Source organism: Canis lupus, chromosome 13 (assembly GCF_003254725.2).
Source record: "Canis lupus dingo isolate Sandy chromosome 13, ASM325472v2, whole genome shotgun sequence".
In the NCBI taxonomy this organism is placed as follows: Eukaryota; Metazoa; Chordata; class Mammalia; order Carnivora; family Canidae; genus Canis; species Canis lupus.
Window position 1 is genome coordinate 26,126,328 of NC_064255.1, and position 22,759 is coordinate 26,149,086.

Below are 22,759 nucleotides of genomic sequence, written 5' to 3' on the forward strand. Positions count from 1 at the left end.
TGGTACCAGCCAATCAGTAAAAAGGCTGAGGTAGAGCGGCTCCGGCAAATGGACAGGTAGGGTAAGAAGATGCGGGGTTAGCTCTTTCTGTCTCCATTGCCAACAACCATATCAAGGCTATTTCATGTGTCTGAGCAAAAAAGACATTTTTGAGCAATTTCCTAATTTTTTCTGAGTCTGGGCATGGAGTTTCATTCACTGATTAGCTTTTGCAGAACGGTTAGGAGCAATGATTAGTTTCCCAGAGAAATTTTAATTATAGTTTTCTCTTTTATCTAATAACTTGTTCTATATTGGATATGGCTAAAAGTAGTTTCCTTAGAAACATTAGTCACTTTTTCCAGTTTCCTTTAGTAGCCATATCTGTGATAAAACTAGTACATATATATATTTTTTGTAAGTTTAACAGTTAAATCACAGGCTTTAGAATGTAATTACCTTGGTTTAATTCCTCAATGCACTACTTAATTATTATTTTAAAAATAACCAAATTGCTTAAACTCTTTAAGCCTCAGTTTCCTCATCAGTAAAATGTAAAAAGTGATAATTCATATCTCATAGAGGTTTGGTAATATTTGAATAAAATAAGTACATATAGTTTCCCTAATAAAGCTAGCTATTGTTGCTCTTTGGGGTTTTGTTATTGTTTAAAAGATTTTATTTTTAAGCTGTCTCTGCACCCAACATGGGGCTCAAACTTCTAACCTCAAAGTGAAGAGTTGCACACTCTATGGGTTAAGCTAGCCAGCCACCCCTATTGTTGCTTTTTGTAACACACACACACACACACACACACAGAAATTAGTAAACACAAAGAAATATGTATCTGAGTCTACTTACAAAGCAATGCATTATCCAGGCACATCTAGGAAAGTGGAAGGCAGCCAAGAAAAAGCTTCTGTGTTTCAGTACTTGAAGGTTTAATAAAGACCCACCATGTGACACGTAAGGTCTTAGTAGTTGAATAAGTCCTAACTTTCACCCTCGAGGAGTTTAAGTTCTAACAGAAAAGCCAGGAAACACTGTAACAAGAAATAGGAGGAGGAGAAAGGAAAGAATAGGATAGGAAGAAGGCGAAGGGAGAAGATAGGGAGGGTGGCAGAGGAGAGGGAGGGAAGGAAGAGAATTGGCCTCTGGAGCTGGCCTTCCCTTAGAAGAAAATCCATTTTCTACTTGTATGAAAAGTCAAAATCCCAGACTAAAAATTTGACCTGAGTTGAATTGAAGAAACCATGATTTTAAAACCTCTCCTTGTTCGTTATGTCAATAGTAACAACAATCTACACTTACGGAGCTTTCCCCTGGGCACCAGACACTGTGTTAAGTGCTTTGTAAGTAATAACCTACTTAAACTTCACAACAACCCAGAGAAAGTTCCTAGTACTTCCTTTTTACAGATGAGAAAACTGAGACTGAACTGCATGAAGCATCTTGTGAAGGAAAGAAAGGCTGGTGAGGATAGCGTATGTCTAAGGTTGCATGATGTTTGGGAATTGGGACTTGAAAATCCAAAGGAGTGGAAGTGCAGAGTGAGTTGGAACAAGTAAATGTAATAGCCTCCATAACCTTTTCAAAATTCTTGGGCAAATTGAAGAGGTCATGGAGTAACCCCAGAACTTGGGATGGTTGTTCATGGCATGTTAATTCTATTTGAATGGAGTCATTCTGGTTGTACCAACCACTATAGCACAAAGTAGCACATGTCATGACAGTGGCAGGCCCAGGGGGCCAGGCAGACATGTATAAGGGAGGCTTAGCCAGGCCTGACATCCTTAGAGAGAAGCTTGGATGTGACTTCAAGGATGAGCAGAAACTCCCCAGGCAGAGAATTGATAGTAAGCAGGACATTTCAGGTAGGGTGGATGGCATTGGCAAAGGCTTGGTATGAAATAGGTTGGTGTGATGGAAGCCATAACTAGGCAGGCAAAATGAATGCTACCAAATTAATTTTTTTTTATATGATAGTCACAGAGAGAAAGAGAGAGAGAGAGAGAGAGAGGCAGAGACACAGGCAGAGGGAGAAGCAGGCTCCATGTACCGGGAGCCCGACGTGGGATTTGATCCCGGATCTCCAGGACCGCGCCCTGGGCCAAAGGCAGGCGCTAAACTGCTGTGCCACCCAGGGATCCTCCAAATTAATTGTTTAAAGTTAAACTATACACCTAAGGAAGAACCCAGAAATCCTTACTCATATGCTAATTATCTATTTTCTGGAAAATTCAGGCAACTGAATTCTCTACTTTCCTAAGCTTCAGTGAATGATAGATGAGGAAGAGAACATGATATTGGAGACAAGTACTCTCAAAGGAAGTGGGAAAATGTTAAAATCATAAAATCAGACGTAAAAATTTAAAATAATAGACTAGCTATATAATACATAGATGGACTTGCAAACTCCAGCAGAACCACTGTTTCACCTGACAGTATCATAATAATGTGCTCTAGTCCAATGTTATGGATTGAATGCTTAGGTTAAGTGGGGTCATGAGGGTGGGGCCCCCATAACGGGATTAGTGTCCTTATAAGAAGAAGAGGAGGGGCACCTGCGTGGCTCAGTCGGTTAAGTGTCTGCCTTTGACTCAGCTCATGATCTCAGGGTGCCGGGATGGAGCCCTGCATTGGGGTCCCTGCTCAGTGGGGAGTGTGCTTTTCCTTCTGCCCCTCTCCTCCAACTTCCCACTTGTGCTCTCTGCTATCTCTTATACTCTGTCTCTCTCAAATAAATACAAATAAAATTTAAAAAAAAATAAAAAGAAGAGGAGGAGACCAGAGAGCACTCTCTCACTCATGTGGGGACACAGTAGGAAGGCAGACATCTGCGAAGCAAGAAGAAGACCCTCCCTCACCAAGAACTTGACCATGCTGCCACCCTGATGTTAAACTTCCAAGCCTCCAGAACTGTGACAAATAAATGTCTGCTGTTTGAGCAGTTCAGTTAATGGTATTGACTGCAGCAGCTGAAGCTCTAAGACACCTAATTCCCCTCCAATGCAACAATGGTTTCTGAAATAGTCATAGAGCATGGTGAACCATTCATATCTTAATGTGTGCCAGTGATGGTTAACATCACTTTAGCAGGTTTGGGAGCTGGGAAAGGAGAAGCTCAGACACCTCTCAGGGTTTTTCATTTGGGAGCAAGTAGAAGGTGCTCTATCAATGGAAAGGTGCTGGCTTAAGTTTGAAGTACCTTATAAGATAACCAGGCAGAGATATCCAGTGGGCACTGGGACATGTAAAGCTCAGGGAGAGATCTTGGAGAGCAATTTGGATTTGGGAAATCAGTGGCTGATAGCAAGTCATGGAACAGTGAGAGGGGAGAAGTCTGCCTAAGAGGCTATAATTATTCAATGACAAGGGATGTCAGCCAGACTCTGAGTTCTAAAGAATGCCAACACCAGGCCATTGAGAAAACCCGCTAGGACAGTACTTTGGCCTTCCAGCATTTAGGCCCTCCTTCTGATACCTAGCAGCTTTGGTAGGTACTTAATGCTGGTGTCCTAAAATAAATAGATATTTTGGGTCCAGAGGAGAGAGGAACTTTCACCTTATTTTAGCATCTGTAATTCTATTAAAGTAACTTATGTCTATATTAACGTTTCAGCAGCCATAGTCTACTGTTGACTCATTTTGAACTTTTAGTCAAACTAAAACCCCTGAGTTATGTTCTCAGTAACTGTTATAAAGAGCCAAGTTTCTGTAACTCATGGTAGTGCAAATGGTTTTTGACCTTACATGCAAGTCTTGTCTGAATTAATGGTTTCATCCTGTGTTCTTTGGTTACTGAGGTCATCAAGAAAAGAAAATGATGTTATGTTTTATTTCTTCAATGTAAGAAGTCAGGTACATGTTGAACATGAATTATCATCCGAAATACTTTTAATGAAAAACTGTGGTTTAAAGAGTCAGGTCTCAATTATCTAGGTGATTACAAAAGTATTTATCATTCTTTACTTAGTTCATTCTCTAAATACATGCTAAAAGTTGGCTACTTACCAGGCACTGTACTAGGGACTGAGTATTCAAGAGTATAAACAACCCAATCTCTTTTCCCATGAGGTTTATTCTCAGGTGGGGAAGATAAACATTAAGCAAGTGAATAGAAATATAAAATCATTATAGGTACCATGAAAAGAAAAGCACAGGCTTCTAAAAGAAAGAATGACAGGGGATCTCCATTAGATGGGTGAGTCAGGGCAGTCTTCTGAAGAAGTGGTGTTAAGCTAGAACTTAAGTATGAGTTGGTCTCAGCTAAATGAAGATGGGATGGAGGGGCAAGGCTTCAAGACAGACTGGGGCAGGTGCAAGATCCAGAGGCAGGAACATGCTACTGTGTCTGATGTCCCAAATGAAGGTAAAAACATCTGCATGGCAGCAAGGGAATAACCCTTGGTGGGACTGGTAAGTGAGGGGGCAACCAGGTCATCTAGCCTGGTACATCATTTAAGATCATTTTTTGTTTGTTTGTTTGTTTTGTCAAATGCGACAGGAAGCCTTTGAAGGATTTTCAGCCAGAAAGTACATTTTTTGTTTAAGATGGCCCTGGGGCATCAGTTGAAAGGTCATTGCCAAAGTTCAGGTGAATGATGCTGATGGTTGCCCTTGAATGGTGGCAGCAGAGGTGGGGAAATTCATGATAGGCTTTGGCAGGAAGTGTTGGGGAAGACATAACTAATGATGGCCAGGTTTGGAGACTGTTCAGCCAGGTGAATGGAGATAACAAAGAAAGGGAAAACAAGGGTAGTAATAGGCTTACCAAGGGAGGTCTAGATTTCCAACATGGACATGTCTAGTGTGAAAGCCTGTTAGTTGTACTACTAGTATTAAATGTAAGAAATCATATTTCTAGTTGGGGATATATGTTTTAGAGGCCTTGACATGAAATGAAATTTAAAACCCATAGATGAGGTTGTGTAGGAGACAATGCAGATCAAGACTTGGCTTGAGATCAATGCTTTGGGAATACCAACATTTAGAAAAGGTGTAAAAGGGCTTAGCTGGCCAAAGCAATAGGAGAAGGAAGAAAAGGAAAGAGAGAAGGAACACCTGGAACATGGTTTCTTAGAATAGAAGAGAAATAGGTTTCAAGAAGGAAGGTGCCATTAAATGCTAAGAGGTCAAGTAAGTTTTGTGGCATTAAGTGCTTCTATCATAGAAGGGAAGTCCTTGTGATTGGACATGCCTTTACTTACCTGTGGGTCCCTAGACCTTGCCTCGTATTCTCATATAGCAGATTCACAATAGGTTTTTGCTAAATCAATGAATAAGATTGCAAAATCATATTGCCTGTCACAATTTGCAGAATGGCTTTTAATGCATAATTAAAACTCACAATCACACGGTGAGAGTCCTGTTTTCCAAACTGAAGGATTTTCTTCCTGGAGAAATTAAGTTTCTAGCCAAAAGTCAGATGCCTAGTGGTATGGTTTGTGACCAGAATGACTGTATTGCTCTGTACGAACATCCCAATTCATGAGGGGGTGATGAATAAACAAAGTCACATAACTAGAAATTAACATAGATTAGTACATATTATGTTAACATATGTTAAAATATATATCTTGGAGTGTATTTGTATATGGCCATGTGTCTATGTGTATCTATCTACCCCAAAACTTGAAAATACAATGGAAGACAAAAACCTTGGGGTTGGCAGTCAGTTCACAGAGATGGAGGCCATATTTCTTAGTATCAAGTGGAATGGGATCCTAAATAGTGTAGTCTGGGAGTCGAGACAGTTGATGAAGAAGAGGTGGAGAGTCTGAAAATGGACAATTGGAGAGGGTTGACAGTGAGAGACCAGCAGCCATCAGGATGAAAGAACTGTCCTTTGCTCCTATGGACATTGTACAGAAGACAGACTCAACACGTCCTTGGAGTAGAAGGTATTAAACTGTACCTCCAGGATTCTAGGCACACTCACACATGGAAAACAGGTGCAGCTGCAGTGAGTTCACAGAGTGAGCACAACGACCTAGGGTGAGGGGATTAGTCATTCTTCACCTTCTTTGTCTCACGTTGTTCATTTGCTGTTGACAACGGTTAACGGAAGGAAGGATTATCCCTCCCACTATGACTTCCAGTTCCCATCATATCTGAAAACCCACATTAACCAGCCCCAAATGGGGAATGTGGGACTTGCAGGACATCTAAGATTCAGGAAGTTTTGCTTCAGTTCAATAGATTTTATCATGACTTCTGCAATCTCCTTTCTCCTGATTCCTTTGCAGCTGATTTGGGAGTGAACAAGCTCGTAAAGAAGTTCTTCCCTTTCAGACTCATATTTAAAAAGAGAAGATCCTCATGATCTTTTGTCTGTAGGAGGGCAAGAATTTATTATTTCCCAGAATTTTGATTTCTGTATAGTCTAGCAGAGAATCTCAGAATGGAACATAGAAAGTCCCTTCACGGCTCTTGGAACCTATGTTCTTAGAAGATGTAGTCTGTAGCTCATACATTAGATGTTTCCAAATTCATGATTTGAAATAAAGGATCCTCCTGATACTTTTGGATAAGCAGATATGTTTGAAATAAGCTCAGCAGAATCTATACTCTGTGGGCTCTTAATGGCTTCACAGGTATGGGTCACGTTTTCCCAGCTATGTCTTTAATGACTTGAGCAGTGAGACTGTGTTGTGACACAAAAGGAGCCCTGTCATTCTTTGAGATATTATTTTTAAAATGCAGAACATAGCATGCAATGATAGACTGTAATGCAGACAGCATTTCCCAGCAAGTGTTGAGTCCTGTGAGTGAGTTCTTATAAAAAGGATTCCACTGGTAAAATGTTTGGGATAGCATCCAACCATAGGCTCACCTTGGCTAATATGAAATCTCATTCTTGGTGCCAAGAAAATCTTATGTTTAAGAAACCAGTTAATTTTGCTCCATTCCATGCTTTCCAAATTACTCTGCCCATAGGACTTTTGGGTTGTTTTCGATTTCTTCCTTCAATAGGAATGTGTTTGATTGAAAAGGGATTTAGCAAGTACAACTAGTGACTGCCCTGGGAAGACTTGGGTTCAAATCCCTGTTCTGTAATTTTTTTAGGTTGCTGCCCTAGCTACTGAGAATAGAGTGAGTTCAAGGAAGTCACTTTAACCTCTGAAGCTCATGGAAATAGTAATGCATGCCTCAGCAATCATTTCAAGGATTAAATGAGGTAATGTAAGTGAAATCCAATCATTAGTATCTGGCACACAGCAAAGGACGATGACAAACTCACTTAGCTAAATCTGAATCTGAATCACGACACTGAAGGAATCAAAATAAAAACAAGCCAACAAAAGGCACTTCTCACAACAATGAAGCATCAGTGGCACCCATACCGCGATCGCATATCACAGTTTACTGTCTAATTCTTTGAAACAGGTGCATGCAGTAGAGATGCTTAAGTAACCCGGTACATGTTCTTGAGCACTTTCAGCCTTATTGTTAAGCTAGATTAGTGAGGTAGACTGAAAGCCAGACCTTTGCATCGAACTTCCTTGAGGAAAAGCATCTGGAACTGGAGAGCTAGAAAAGCTGTTCAAGTATTTTCCTGGGAGATGCAAATCATTTTCTGAATGCCAAATAGAAACATCATGACACTCCATTAAAACTGATGTCGGGCAACAGAAAACAAAACAAAAAAAACAAACCCAACACAACACATTTGCTAAGGAAGCTCTTGTGGCCTGACAGATTCAAGTTTAAAAGGAAGTTTGACTTCCGGCTCTCTTTCACTTTTAAAATAAGTGAATGCATTATTTTTTAACCAGCAAGGAACTGATTTTCCATCTACTTCTAAACAGAATATCCTTACACTAGGGAAATCCAAGTCAACCCTGTATTTGAAAATTAGCATATGTTTACCAGACTTCCGACCAGAGTGGAAATCCCTAACTGATCTTTTAACTGCACAGCACAATTTTGTCTTTGGAAAAAACAAAAGAACCAGCTTTCTGGGAAGGGTTATCTTGTCCCAGCCTAAAACTGGAACACATTAGTCACCTTCATACCTTATTAAAAACTAGCAAAACAATGGGTAAAAGAAAATCTCCTGGTCCACTTAATTTGACTAGAAATTGTCAGCTTCCTGAGAACAAGAGGAGAGGTTGGATTCAATGGGTGAAAACTTAGTAACAACTTACACCTTCAGGTATTTCCAATAAAAAGGGGGCGATATTTACTCCAGACAGCTCTGGAGTCTGGAGGATATGACTCAGATTCATAAACTATCTCAGACACTTTATTTAGAGGCCGTGAATGTGAAATGGGACATTCAGCATTGTTCCAATCAACAACCACCCATATTAGATACATGAAATGCATCTGAGGAGAAAGTGAAGCAAGTCTGAAATAGGAGTTTCCTCTACTGATGCAGTTTGAAGCTACTTTGTGATGAAAATGCATCCAAACTATGAACATATCTAAGCACTTTAAAATAGGGGCTCATGAATTGGTTTTAGGAACAAATGGTCTTGACCTAAAACTACTGAGAAGTGTCATTGCTCAAGTATCCGATTTAGACAAATGATAAACTATGACATCAGAGTCTGAGGAAAGGAGAAGAGAGAGAGGAGGGGAGAGTATTTATTTAGCACCTTCTGTGTTACCTAGAGGCACTGTGTTCATTTGCATGCCTGCTGTCATTAATCTCTATTACCACAGGATGAGGTGGGCATCATCACTGCTGTTTTAAAGACAGAAAGAGAAGAAGCAACTGGGTCAAGATTACTCAGGGAAAAGATTCAAATTCAGTCCTTCTGATTGTAAAACCAGGGCTTTTCTCTTCTCTCAGTTGCATCCGACATGTGTTTTATAAATCAGAGGTCTGGGTGTTATTTAGTAGGATAGCATTCTTGTCGATTTCCTTGAGTTACTTCAACAGGTCTCCATTCTTCTAAATTAAAGAAAAGGATAATAGCTAACACTACTTAATGACAGAAATTGTGCGAGAAACTTTGCAGAGACAGTCTGCTTTATTCTCTGTTAAAAGCCTATGACAAGCTCTAGCTCTCATTCTGCAGATGGGGAAAACAGAAGCTCATGACACACTTTGCCCAGCATAACATAGTTCAGAAGTGGCAAGACCAGGATTTGGGTCCAGACAATCTGATTCTAGATTTGTTTCCTCGGCCAGTATGCTGATGGATACATTTATCATCATTCTTAAATATTATCAGTAACAGCTAAAGTGCTGCTATAATCTCATTAAAATATTTCAACTCAAATCATTTGGAGACTCATGTAGACCTTAGTTGTCCCTAGAGTTTGTGTAAGAGCAAGAAAGACCTACTGTTTCTTCTTGAAAAGGTGTTGCCATTCTTTCTCCACCAAACACCAAAAGGAAAATACAGTTGTACATTTCTGTCTTCACACTGACAGCAAAACCCAGGTCTTAGTCATACAGTGATTTTTTTTTTCTTAGATTTTATTTATTTATTTGAGAGACAGAGAGAATGAGCAGGGAGGAGGGACAGAGGGAGAGGAAGAGGGAGAGGGGGAAGCAGACTCCCTGCTGAGCAGGGAGCCCAATACCAGGCTTGATCCCAGGACCCTGAGATTATGACCTGAATTGAAGACAGACACTTAACTGACTGAGCCACCCAGGCGCCCCAAAGTGATTTTCAATACTTTAACAGAACACAGAGAAATATGTTCTCCAACAGGACTAGTTAATAGAAACTCTGTTCGGTGTTTCTAATAGTTTATTTTTAAAATGGTTTATCTTTTAATATGTGAATTTGCCTCTAGAAGGAGCCTGGAGCTTTTCTAACTCATTTTCTTTTTTTTTCAAAGATTCTAAGTGATTTTCTCAAAATGGCCACAATGTTTTCATCCAAATTTCCCCTCATGGACAACCAGGAGCCCACAGCCTTGGTCTGTGGAGGGTACTCGGGAGGCCAGGTAGAGCATGCAGGGTAGAACTGGCCTCCGATTCTGAGGTGCAGAGCTGAGGAGAAGCCAGAACCTGCGTTTGGAGTGAAAGCATGCCCAGGAAACATGACAAGTTCCTAAATGTCTGTCCAAGGAGATAATCCTGATGAAAAAAGTTAAATGTTAAAAAAAAAAGTTAAATCTGCAGCAAGGACCAGCCAGGCTTGGCGTGCAGGGACTGAGCAGATGCCCTGAGCCAGGGTTAGCAGCAGAACTGGGGCCTTTCCAGTTAAGTTAACATATTTTAACAAGACTTGCAGGTTGGCCACAAGCTTGTTTAGACATTCCCAACTGTAAACACACCCAAATGTAATTGAACAGAAATTAGACAAAATTCTATGCTACACCTGTCACAAGTTGAATCTTCACCTACCAATTCTCTGCTTAACCAGAACCCTTCCATCACATTTTTACACTGAGATGTATCGCCCTGATACATTGCTGCCCTGCACTCACAAGTTCAACTGTGTGTCTCTCTGGTCCTTCCCACAACGCCAATACAAAGAACTCAGAAATGGAAAAGGTTATTTCGTCAATGCTTATGTGGCATTCTAAACAGAAGAGAGAGTGTGGGGAGTTTTGTTTCTTAAATATAACAGTTTATTTTGGTGAAATTACTATAACTTTTAAGTCTCTTTTATTGTGTTCCAAAATCTGAGCAATTCTTTTAATTAACATAATTGTTTTTGTTTTTTAATTACACGTATATGTTTCGTAAGCAACCCAGTCATTTTCCCTGCATTAAGTAATATGGTCATTTTCTCTGCACTTGGACAGGTCTGGGCCCCAGATAGACAAGAATAAATGTCCAAGTGATTCTAACCAGTTCCCTGCATGCAGCGGTACTCATGAGTGGGAACAACTAACCAGTGCAACTCAAGAACACTAAGATTCCTTGGAAAAATGAAATCCATAGATTATAGCAAAATTCCTTTGCAGTTAGCTCCTTTCCTAAGACTTTATACTTGTAACTCTTGTCCAGAAGCTTACGGATTCAGAAAAAAAAAAAAAAAAAATCAGGCTTTAGTGTCACCACTGAAATAAGATGAGGAAATAGTTGTATTTGGCATCAAAAGTTCTGAGATCAAAATTCACTTTCCCCAGTTACAAACTGTATCAACGTGAAAAGGTCACATTATCTCTCTGAATCTTTACTACCTAATCAATCAGATAAGGGCAACAATCCTTTCTTTTTCTTCACTATCCCATAAGATTGCTCCTTACAGCAACTAAAATACTATCAAATAGTTCAGTACGTTGGAAAGCAAGAGGCAAATATAAGTAATATTTATTGTATTTTCTCCTCTTGTTATTTCATCAAAAAAGATAAAGTACACAACATCCTCAAATGGCTAACAGGCAGTTGGTAGGTCAGGATCAAGGCTGCCACAGTACAGCTGCGCAGTCTGTACACTGCACAGCTAGGGCCATCAAGATGAGATTGAGAGGGGCTGCTCTAACCTGAGGTCTACTCCACCGACAAATACCCTGGCATGGGACTGTTTTACCTATTTTTCCTAATTAACCCAAAAGGACTATTTGTCTTAACAGAAACCTGGATGGTACCAGAGAAATCAGTGCTCTGTAGCCTTAGTATATTTATAACTAAGTAATGGTTAAAGATATATTCATAATATCATTCAGTTATGCACATCTCAAAGTAAGAAATTAGAGTCAGGAAATGTGGATTCTAGCCCTGGCTTTGCTGGAAATCACCATTCAAGCAACTTCCCTAGTTATGTTGGGCTTCCATGCCCTCATTTGTAAAATGAAGACGTTAATTCTATCTCATCTGGATAGTTTGATGCAAGCATGTTTCTTTAACATTCAGAAAATGTAGACATGTTCTTCATTCAGCGGAGGGTCGGCCGTCATCCCATCCAGTTATTTTCCTTACTTAAAAATTTCTGACAAGCTGTGATTGGTTCCTAAGAACAATACGCCCAATATTTAAAATGCAGAAAGTTCACGTAGTCAGCCCCCAGCAGGTGCAACAGAGGCCCGGGTTCTTTACCCAGGGCCAAAGACTCACATCTACCTTCTACATTCTCCCTTACTCATCCCACTAAAAAATTGCTCACTGGCTATTGTGTAAAAGATAATTGATTTAATTATTTTCACCTAAACAAACAAAGCCAAACATCACACGATGGGGATTAGCCGCCGGCATCTCCAAGGCCCGAAGTTCTGTGGCACCCACTTTAAATTGCACGTTAAACAGTAGGTTCACAAAACTGTGAAGGGGGTGGGGGAAGGGGCCTTATGGATCAAGTTCAGCTTCCCTGTTGTATAGAGAAGGTACAGGTAGGGGTCCAGGGGGCTCCTTGGAGAGCCGGGGCTGCCCTCAATCACTCTGTCCTGAGTGGTAGCATGTGAATCAGAAACCTGAACAGCTGACTTAGGTGTATTGCTCTTCCAATGACGTCATGTTTGGCTTTGCCAATTACATCTCCTGCCATTCTTCCTCTTGCTCACAAAGCTTGTCGACCTCGCAGGGCTGCATCTAGTGTCTTTGGGAAACTTAGGAAAAGCAGCCCTTCCTCTGGGAGATCAGACACCTGGACACACAGTTTTGTGAATAGGCTGTGAAGCTGGCTTGTGAGCTTTTCCTCATCTTTGTGCCGACTGTTTCCTCTTCTTTGAAGCACCTTTCTCTCCACAGATTTTCTAGAGGGCTCCTTCCCTTCCTTAGAACTGTTTCTCAAATAACACCTCTTCTGAGAAGCTGGTATCTACCACTCCATCTGAAATCATTGACTCTGCCATTATTCTCTATGTCTTGATGGTGCTTTTCCCCCCAAAGCCCTTATCAATCCTCAATATTGTGCCTGTATTACTTATTTTTGTGCTTAGTAATTGTCCCTTTTTCTCCACTTCAATGTGACTTTCAAGAAAATAAGAACTTTTTTTCTTGCATCTACCACTCTGCTGGAATAGTTCCTTGGAGCGTGTCTGGCACATAGTAGGTGCTCAATGCATATTGCTGAATGGGCGAATGAATGAATGAGTTCATGAGGGAGATAATCTTTGTAGTTTCCAGATGGTTTTTCTCCTATTCTCTTTTGGTCAGTAAGCTGGTCGATTTGGGTGCTTCTAAGAAATTAGATTAGCATAATTCAACCTCAGTTTGACACTTTTAAAATGTCAACTCCCTCTTTTTCTCTTAACGATAAGTCATTCTTGCTCTTTTTACTTTTATTTTGCAAGGCAGTCCAGTGTATGTAGCCTAAAGTACTGCAAGTTTCCTCTTGAGACATACAACAGATTCAGAGTTCGACATGCTGTTTGTGCATCATATCTGTTTCAAATTGGTTAACTTTGAAAAGAAACTTCAGGAAATTTCACCTTGTCTTTATTAAAGTATTTCTACTTGTTGATACTGGGTTTATATTGCTCTGCGGATGAGGATGCTCTGAAGCCAGAACTGGTTTTTTGTTTTTTGTTTTTTTTTTATATATCCATGGAGGTCTCTGCAAATGGTGTTATGCTAATTACATTGTCTACTTTAAGCCCAAAATATTGATAGATAGTGGGTTAAGGGTCCCAGCGGAAAAGTACTGGCAGGACTTCTTCCCTATTATGACATTTTTATTTAGCTCAGTCTTTATTTTCCAATCTACTTTCTTTAGAGTCACTTCATCTAAGGGGTTATTATTCATAGTACGAACATTTTTTCCCCCTGTGGCAGAGAGAAGAGTCTAGAGATTGCATCTGATAGAAAGGTAAATTCAGAAGCAATCCAAGCCAGACTCTGGCCTCTGTGCAGAGCCAAATCCATCAAACAGAGATGATGAGAGAACAAAGTATACTCTTTAATTAGTTCCTACCCACAAAGAATGGTGTTCAAGGCAGAAGGAAATACTTGGGTCCTCCTTGCAAGTGTCTTCTTGTCCCTCAGGGATTTCCCATAATCTTCAGGAGACATTTGCTTGCAGATTAGGTCTTTTCTTATTTTAATTTGATGTAAGTTTTATGGTCTGTGCTGTTTTTACAAAAAGATTTTATTTATTTATTTCAGAGAGAGAGAACATGATGGGGGGGAAGAGCAGAAGCAGACTCCCCACTGAGCTGGGAGCACAACATGGAGCTCCATCCCAGGACCCCGAGATGCCTAACCAACTGAGTCACCCAGGTGCCCCGGTATGTGCTTTTTTTTTTTTTTTTTTTTTAATTAAAGACCCAGTTTACTTAGCCATTCACAAGGCTGGATAGGAAAGTTCTCAAAAGGCAAAAAGTATACTTAATCAATATTCAGAATTTATAAAGGACCTAGAGTAGTTTCTGGCACATAGTAGAGGCTCTCTAAGCATTTGTTAATGAATGAATCTATCAATGAATGCATGAATGAGCAAATAAAGTAAATCAGTGAATTCATTCTAACTACTTGATTATTTATAGCAAAGACTTAATAAAAGAAGACTCTATATAGTTACTTAGACCTATCTCATCCTCTCATCTCAAACTGGAGTTATTCCAGAGCTCCTAATAGAACCAATTGGGGCCTCTGTTGGGATTGCATTGACTTCAACCCAGGCCTGCTCCCATCTTTTCCTTCCAGGTAGGTTTCCCAGATGGGACCCCCTAGTAAACTTGTGTTTAGATCTCTGGTCCAGAGTCTGGTTCCAGTAAACCCAACCTAAGGCATCACTCTGAAACTCAATTTTTTCAGGTTTTTTTTTAAGATTTATTTATTTATTCATGAGAGACAGAGAGAGAGAGAGAGGCAGAGGGAGAAGCAGGCTCCATGCAAGGAGCCCGATGTGCGACTCGATCCCAGGTCTCCAGGATCACACCCTGGGCCGAAGGCGGCACTAAACTGTTGAGCCACCCGGGCTGCCCAATTTTTTCAGTTTTTAAAATAGAAGACTCTACTTACCCTAGAGGGTTGTTGTGAAGATCACAGGAGAAGTATAGAACAGAAATGCCATAGTTGGCCACCAGTGGATGTTAATTTATTTTCCTTTCTTTTCTTCACAACCTGGACCACACGTTAAGTCTCTTGCTGCCATAAAATAAGTGGCAGGCACATAGTCATAACATGAATAAAATATGTCATAGTCCCCATGTGTCTTTTCTTTAGCCTGTAGAGTGATGACACAGGTGAAGGCTAAGATGCCCAAACACCAGGCCATCTTGTGTGCGTCTGTAAAGGAAACCTCTGAGTTTGATTCTCACAGTGTTTGTTGGCAGTAGTTCAACAATCAAACCAGAAAGGACGACAAAATTTTTCTCTTTCCCTTTTCTGAGGCCTCAGAACAGCTTCCATCAAAAGAGAAACTGGGTCAGTTACCTGCCTCAGTTGCAGTTGTGAGGCTGTCCTAAGAATCATTTGGTGCTTCTGTTTACCTGTATTCTCAAGCATGACATTACGTCTGCCTCTAAAGAAAAGCCACTTGGAAGGAGTGCCAAGCCAGTTTTCCAACTCCCCAGTGCTGGTTCTCCTTTGAGGGAAAGCTGAAATGTTCACTGAGCTTCCCTATTGCATGGTAGGCAACAGCTTTCACCAATGACACTTGTCCCTGTTTGTCTTATGTATTGCATTTAATCTTTGATTACTGGATTTTAGACACCATGAATCTCTATGTCTTAATTCCCCTCTCTGTAATGTGGAGTTAGATACTCTTTGGTGATGAAACTGTGGAATATTTTGCTAATATTTTGTTTCAATGAAGACATAGATTCACTTACATGTACATTCCTTTTTCAATGGATGCTTGATGCTAGAAGAAAAAGGATAACAACAGTTAGATCCACTAGATAGTGAGCACCATTCATGTGCCAGGGCCATGTATCTGGTATTAGCTGACTGACTATTTGTTAAAATAATGTTACATAAAAGAAAACCTATCCCAACAAAAGGCTTACAAACAATAAGCATTTGTTTTCATAGTCCGTCATGGGATTTGACTACCATTTGGCTGATCTAGGCTGGGCTTGGCAGTGTGGCTCTGCTTTAGGCTGTGGATTTGCTGGGCTTGGCTCCAAGAGGTAGATTCAGCGCATATCTGCCTTTGGTGTGTTTCCTCTGGAGCCTGTAATAAAGGGGACATGCTACCTAAGCAACCCATCCCCAACAGGAAAATACGACCCCAACCTGCAATTCTTTAGTGCTATCTGCTGTTCTCTATCATAACCCATTTGTAATACACAGCAGTTGTCCATATACCTGCAACTTTCAAGGGCAATCGGTCTTATTCTTCCCGGGATCCATTATATCTTGGAAATTGTCTGGTGCACAAAAGGTGCTCAATAAGTGTTTTTGAGTTAACAGACGCATAAGTGAATATAATCTACATAAATCTATACCAATACCTCCTAAAAGGATTGTGCTAAAATGATGAATGGTTGAGTTACAATTTGTAATTAGGACAAGCTTGACCTGCTGAGGCAGTTGCTGAATCCTTTGAAGTTGACATGATGGAGCACAAATGACAAATGGCCCGTCGCATCAGCATTAGTGTCATCCACCGGGCGGAATGGACCACTGACTTGACCTAGTATGTTTTCTTTTTGTATGCATTCATGGGAACCTGATGAAGTAATTGAGAGAGTTCGACAGGCATCTACTCATGGCTTGGAGTCCTTAAAACACTGTATTTGGAATTATTAAGGGGAAATTATTTGTTATCTATGAAGTATTAAGCAAGAAACTATTCCAGTAACTCACTCAATGACCGCCTGGAGAGCAGTTCACACACAACTTCATAAAGGCAAACAGAAGAGTACCAAGAGCTGGCTTGCAGAATCACAGCTTCAATGAGAGGTGTTCAGAAATGGCAATGGGAGTTTTGGAAATTGCACACCCTCCTTCAACTTTTAGAAGCCAGTGATGCTGGGCATGTCATTTTACAACTTTGGGTGTCAATTTTGTCATTTGTAAAAGGAATCTAGTAACATGTACATATTAGGTTGACCATGCAGATGAGACAGGACGATGAATGTTGCAGTACCTGGTGGATTCTTCCTTTATTATTATTATTATTTTTTGATGGAAAGCCATTTTCTTTGTAAAGTTTGAAATCAGCCTTTTTTGTAGAATTTAGAGGAAACTGGTATTCTCTTCACTTAACTTTTCTTTTGTCATTATCTTGGTTTGCTACAGAAGTATCAACAACTCTTTTAGTAGTTGTCTATTTACCCAAAGTCAACCTATTATCTCTATGATTTGAGTCAGTGGCATTAAACTGTTTATTAAGGGATCTGACTTCTTAATTGATGATGCCCGGGTTCCATGGGTCAGCTTCCTCACACGACTTTACTCTTCAGGGCTTACTGAAGTTGTAAGAGTCTACAAACCCCACACCTCCCCATCTAACCACTTATCACTCCCTTCTTTCCTGCTTGCACATACATCCATCCATAATTCCATCAGAGACACTTTCATGCTGCTCACAAATGGTCTTTTTACAGTAAGTGGATCATATGTATTAACTTGAGGTTATAGGTAAACAACTAAAATTAGCCAGGACACTGCTGAAATGCATGCAGTGGGGATCAACACTACTACAGTGGGTGAGAGATATCTACACATTATTATAGAATAAAGTACATCATTTGACCAAATAAAATTGAACTGGCAGCAAAGGCATACACAACATGCTTTGAGCTAACCCCAAATTGGAAAATTCACATGAAATAAGCAAGTGAGTTAGAGGGTTATTATTTGTACTCATTACAAATATGTATGAGAGAATGATGTTTCTCGAGCTCCCACTTTCATTTCCACTGTTCCTGCCAGTATCTTACTCTAGATCTTTAGGAATTCTCTGCTGGGGATTACAAAAGCCTTCTAGTCGACTTCCTGTTTTCTTAGCCATCCCTCTTTGGTGCAATTCACCATCCATTCTGGTGATCTTTGAAGATAGAAATTTGATTCTAAAAATCCACTTAAAGATCTTTCCCTTCCCTTTAGGCTAAAGAACAAATCCCTTAGCAGAGTACATGTCACTATTCTGGCCCCATTTATCCTCATTTCTCACAGCTCTACCACCTACACCAAAATAGTGGTGAATTAAACTTCTTACTATTCCCTGTGTTTCCTTATGGCTCTGTGCCTTTCCACAAGCTCTTTGCCATGTAGGAAACAGTCTTTCCCCATTAACACAGTTAAATCCTATTTGATCATCAAATGCCCTCTCTTCCAGGAAGCCACCCTTGATTCATCATTATGTGTCTGAACTCCCTCAGCCAGTCTATTATAGGGCTCCCTCCCTTTGCTTCAAAGTCACCCTCACTAACCTTGCTTGATGCTTGACATGCTGTACTGTAATTATCTGAAAAAATGTTTCCATCTCTCCCAGTCCACCATGACCAGTTGAGTGCAAAGGTCCCTGGGCCTCACATAGTGCCTGGCACGTGTCAGGCATTTATCAAACGTTTGTTGAATGAACAATGTGAATGAACTTTTTAAAGCAGCAGCAATTTGGTTGTCACACACAAAATTTCAAATAAGAAAGAGAATTATCATACAGGATGATTTGTCTGAGTGCTTTGTTTCCCTGTCATAGTATGTCAGGGATCAAAGGGTAGCATTTTCTCCTCTTCGAACTGAAAATAGCTTTGTTTTTACTGCTTTTTCGTCCCTCATACTAGAGGGAGCTTTCATGGTAGACTTTAATATGACTTGACTGTCTCTGTATTCATATCCCTTGATACCTTGCTTTTCACCATAAGTCAGTAAGATCAAAATCTTCTCCTAATTATCTTCACTACCTGCTGAAATATTTGCTGCTGGGAATGTGTCAGTTGCTCAGCAATTATGCTGGTGGTAACGGCACACATTTCCATGAGGCAGGGTGGTGATGCCCCAACTTCAAAGGGCCTGTGCCAAGCGATGATGTATATTGTAGTTCAATTAAAGCGTAATTAGAGTGGCATGCTATGTTCTGACTTCTGCTTGTATTGCAGAGAATGGATCCCAATAGTTCACACTGTCACCCTTACAGCAGCTCCAAAGTTACACAGGGGGTGGCTCTCTGACTCCTCTGGTGTCCATCTGCCTGAAGATGGCACGGGGTGTGGCTGGAGCCAGATTTATTTCAGTGTATGTGTGATGAGCTACTGCTTTGTGCCAGGCCCAGAAGTGGTCTGAGGTACAATATTTCATGGATTCCTGGCAGCAAGTGTGAATTCTCTTTTTTCAGAGGGGTTAGCTAAGGTTCAGAAAGGTTGTATGACATGCCCCAAATCATGAGATTTGTCATTCATAGAGTGTGTATCAAGAAAGATTGTATGACATGCCCCAAATCGTGAGATGTCATTCGGGGAGTCTGTATCAATTAGCAAGTTTCCTCACTTCTGAGATTCAGTGTTTTCTTCTGAAAGCGAATTAATGCCTTCACTGCTGGTCTCTATGTAGTTTGCCATAAAACATGCACGCACGCACAGACATGTGTGCATATGTATATGTATGTATGTATCTATTTATCTATGTATGTATCTATCTATCTCAAGTGGAGTAATCAACAGAATAGGTCCTCAGTAATTATTTTGTAATTGTTGGCATTTTCTTTCCCCTGCCACTGCCTCCAAAGCAGGTGAACACTCAGCCTCCCAGTTTCTTTACGCCTTATGACACAATGACTTTTGTAAACTTGCTTTCCATTCTGTCAAGAAGCAAGTGGAATTATCACCAATATTTGGTAGATTCTTAAGGCGACAAGAAGGGCACATGGAGACTCGGTTTCTCTTATATATCTTGTATTTTCACAGTGGAGGCCCCAAGAATGGTATATTTGGGGGGGGGTGTTTAGAGGAGATCATCTGAGCTGTCTTAAATGGCTTATTTTTCTGGTTCCCCACCCCCCAACCTGGTAGCCCTGAGCTGATTCATCACGGTCAAGAACATAGAATCAGGAGTTAGAAAAGTATGAGTGTAATTTCCAGCTCTGACACTTAGTTGTGTAAGCTTAAGAAAGTTACAAAACTTATCTAAGCTTCAGTTCTTTCTTCTGCAAAATGGGAATGAGAATAGCACTTGCCTCATCAGGCTATTGAAAGGATCAAATGAGATAATGCAGATGGAGTGCCTGTCACCTTCTCAGATCCAATAAATATCATTATTATTATTATTAGCAGCACTATTACTATAACTTTCTTTCCCTGTGTCCTTCAATTTCCTCTCTTCTGATGCATGCACACTCTCAACTCAACCTCAAACTCACCCCAAATGTTCCAATATTCTTTAAGTTTTCACCATGCAGTAGAGCAAGTAAGTAAAAGTACAGGCTAAATGCAAATTAGCTCTGAAATTCATGTCACCCCTACCTTTGCATCTCCAGTATATGTACATTGCAAAGGCTCAATCCACCTCGGACAAGTCCCTAGTAATAATAGACATGATGGAAATGGTAACATAGTCTTTGAGCCTTTTGGAAAGCAAGGTTTCCAAGTCATTGCAATAAACTGCATTTGGGGGTCTATAGGGTGTTATCAGTGAGCAGTATCAAACCTTCAGAATCATCAGCAAAAAATGAGGTTGAGTTGGATGGGAGAATGCTCTGCATATGATTCTATCACTTCCTATCTCAAAGTGAATCAACAACAATATCAGAGTGGTTCCTGTACCAGTGTTTGGGTGTAGCAGTATGTCAACAGACCCATACCATAGAATTCTGCTCATGTTTCAACCATGAGGTAGAGTATTAAACTTACTTAGATCTTGATATGCAAATTTAAACACTGTGAGGGAGCACAAGAACAGCAATGGAGGGTAAAAGAGAAATCAGAAGGAAGTGAGGGAGGAGGGACAGACAAACAGAGATGGTTGTCGTGCAAATACCTGGTATCGCAGGACAATTTTCTAAGTATTTGTTATCTGTTAAGAACTTTTCATTTCCCCTTTATATCTACTATACCCTTTCAGCAAAGGATATTTTTAAAAAATTCCAAACCCTCATTGAATTCTCATAAGTGCTATTAACATTGAGAGAAAAAGATACTCAGTTTTTAAAGAATTATAGTAGGCCATTAGACATTTGAATTGTTGGCAAGTTTTCAACTATTCCAGATTTACAGTAAAAACCCAAGTTTTCTGGAAATAAGTGATTCCAAGGGGCCAAGTTTTGCTAACAACTTTGCATTTGGTCTCTTAAGTGCCAAAGATATATTTTATTATTGAATGTATATTCCTTTTTATATCCTGAGTACGTCCTGGCCTTATGAAGCTATGATGAAGACTTTCTCAAGAACAAAGTATTGTGACAAGAACCTTGACTCAGTTGCCAACAGAGGCTGACCAGATAAGATGATCTAGAGAGGCATGGAGGCCACCAGAGAACAGGAGAGAGCTCTTCAATGGAAGAGGCTGTGGCTATTAGCTTCAGTCCATTTTTTCCATACCAAAATGGTGAGGAAGGGGTCGAGAAGGGACATAATATTCTATAGACCTCATGCTATCTGGCATACAACATGTATTTTTCATTTATGTGCCTGTTTCTCTTCTCTTTCCTCAACTTGGGGCACTCAATACATATGTATTGAATACACTTTAAACATCTCAGAGGAAGATAATAATATTTCATATATAAGGTAGATGTAAAAATGTACAATGTGGTAGATACAGGTTTTTGACCTTGCTACCTTCCTTCCCTTTTCTCTATTTATTTGGCAAATAAGTATTGAAAGTCAAATGAGAGAAAATGTTTGGAAGAATAGGGAGGATAATGCACCTGGAAAGGACTGGCTAGGAGAAGTGATAAGAGAGTTAGCAGGTCCAAATCATTTGGGACTTTCTGGCCATTTTAAGAAGATGAGAAGCCATTGGAAGTTATTGAGCAGAAGAGTAACATAATCTGACTTACATCGAAAAGAATTACTCAGGGTGTGTTAAGAATGGAACGCAAATGGCAAGGCAGAAACAGGAGAAAAACTGGGAGGTATTTCAGGCAGCCAGGTGAGCAAAGAGGATGGGTGACAGCAGTGCAATAGTAAGAACCAGCCATGTTCTGGATAGATTCTGAAGATAAAAATTCTAAGACTTGCTGATGGACTGGATATTAGGTGTAAAGAGGAAAGAAAGATAAAGCCAAGGTATTTTGCCTGAGTGATGGAAGGATAAAATTGCCATGAACTATTTTGTGTAAGTTGTGATAAGAACAGGTTGAGAAGAGATGAGGTTAGGGATTTGATTTTGGCTGTGCTAAATTTGATATGCTATTAAAACACCCAAATGGAGATATCAAGTCAGTATGTATATATGTCGATCTGGTGTTTGGAGGATTGATTAGGTCTGAGCTAGAAATATAGCAGTAGTAGAAATACAGCAGTTATCAGCATGTAGATGGAATTTTAAGCTCTGCATCTAGCTAGATCAATTGAGGAAATTTAGGTAAAGAAAAGGTCTAGGGACTGAGCTTTGGGGAGCTTCACCTATTATAAGTGTTGAAGGAAAGAATAAGCGGGGAAAATGTGATTGATGTGGGAAGATACCCAGGAGAATGTTTCCCTGGAAGCTAAGTGAAGACAGTGCTTTAAGAAGGTGAGTGATTAACTGTGTCAAGCAGCATAGGTCAACCAAGATGAGAGCCAAGAATGGCTATTGGATTTAGTAAACAAAGGTCATTAGTGATCTTGATCAAAATTGTCTGATGAAGACCAGTTGGGAAGAGTTCCAGACTGAAAGTGAGATGAACTAAAGGTATAGTTTTCTATAAAGGGGGCAAGAGAAATGATACAAATGTGGGACCAAGACATGGAAACAATTTATTTTACAACACATTCACAGCTGATGGGAATGAATCAGTAGAGCTGGAATGCAGGAGAAGGGAAATTTATGAGAATGAAGTCCTTGAACAAGTACAGAATAGGAACTCTAGGCCACAAGTGGAGGATCTTGAATTTG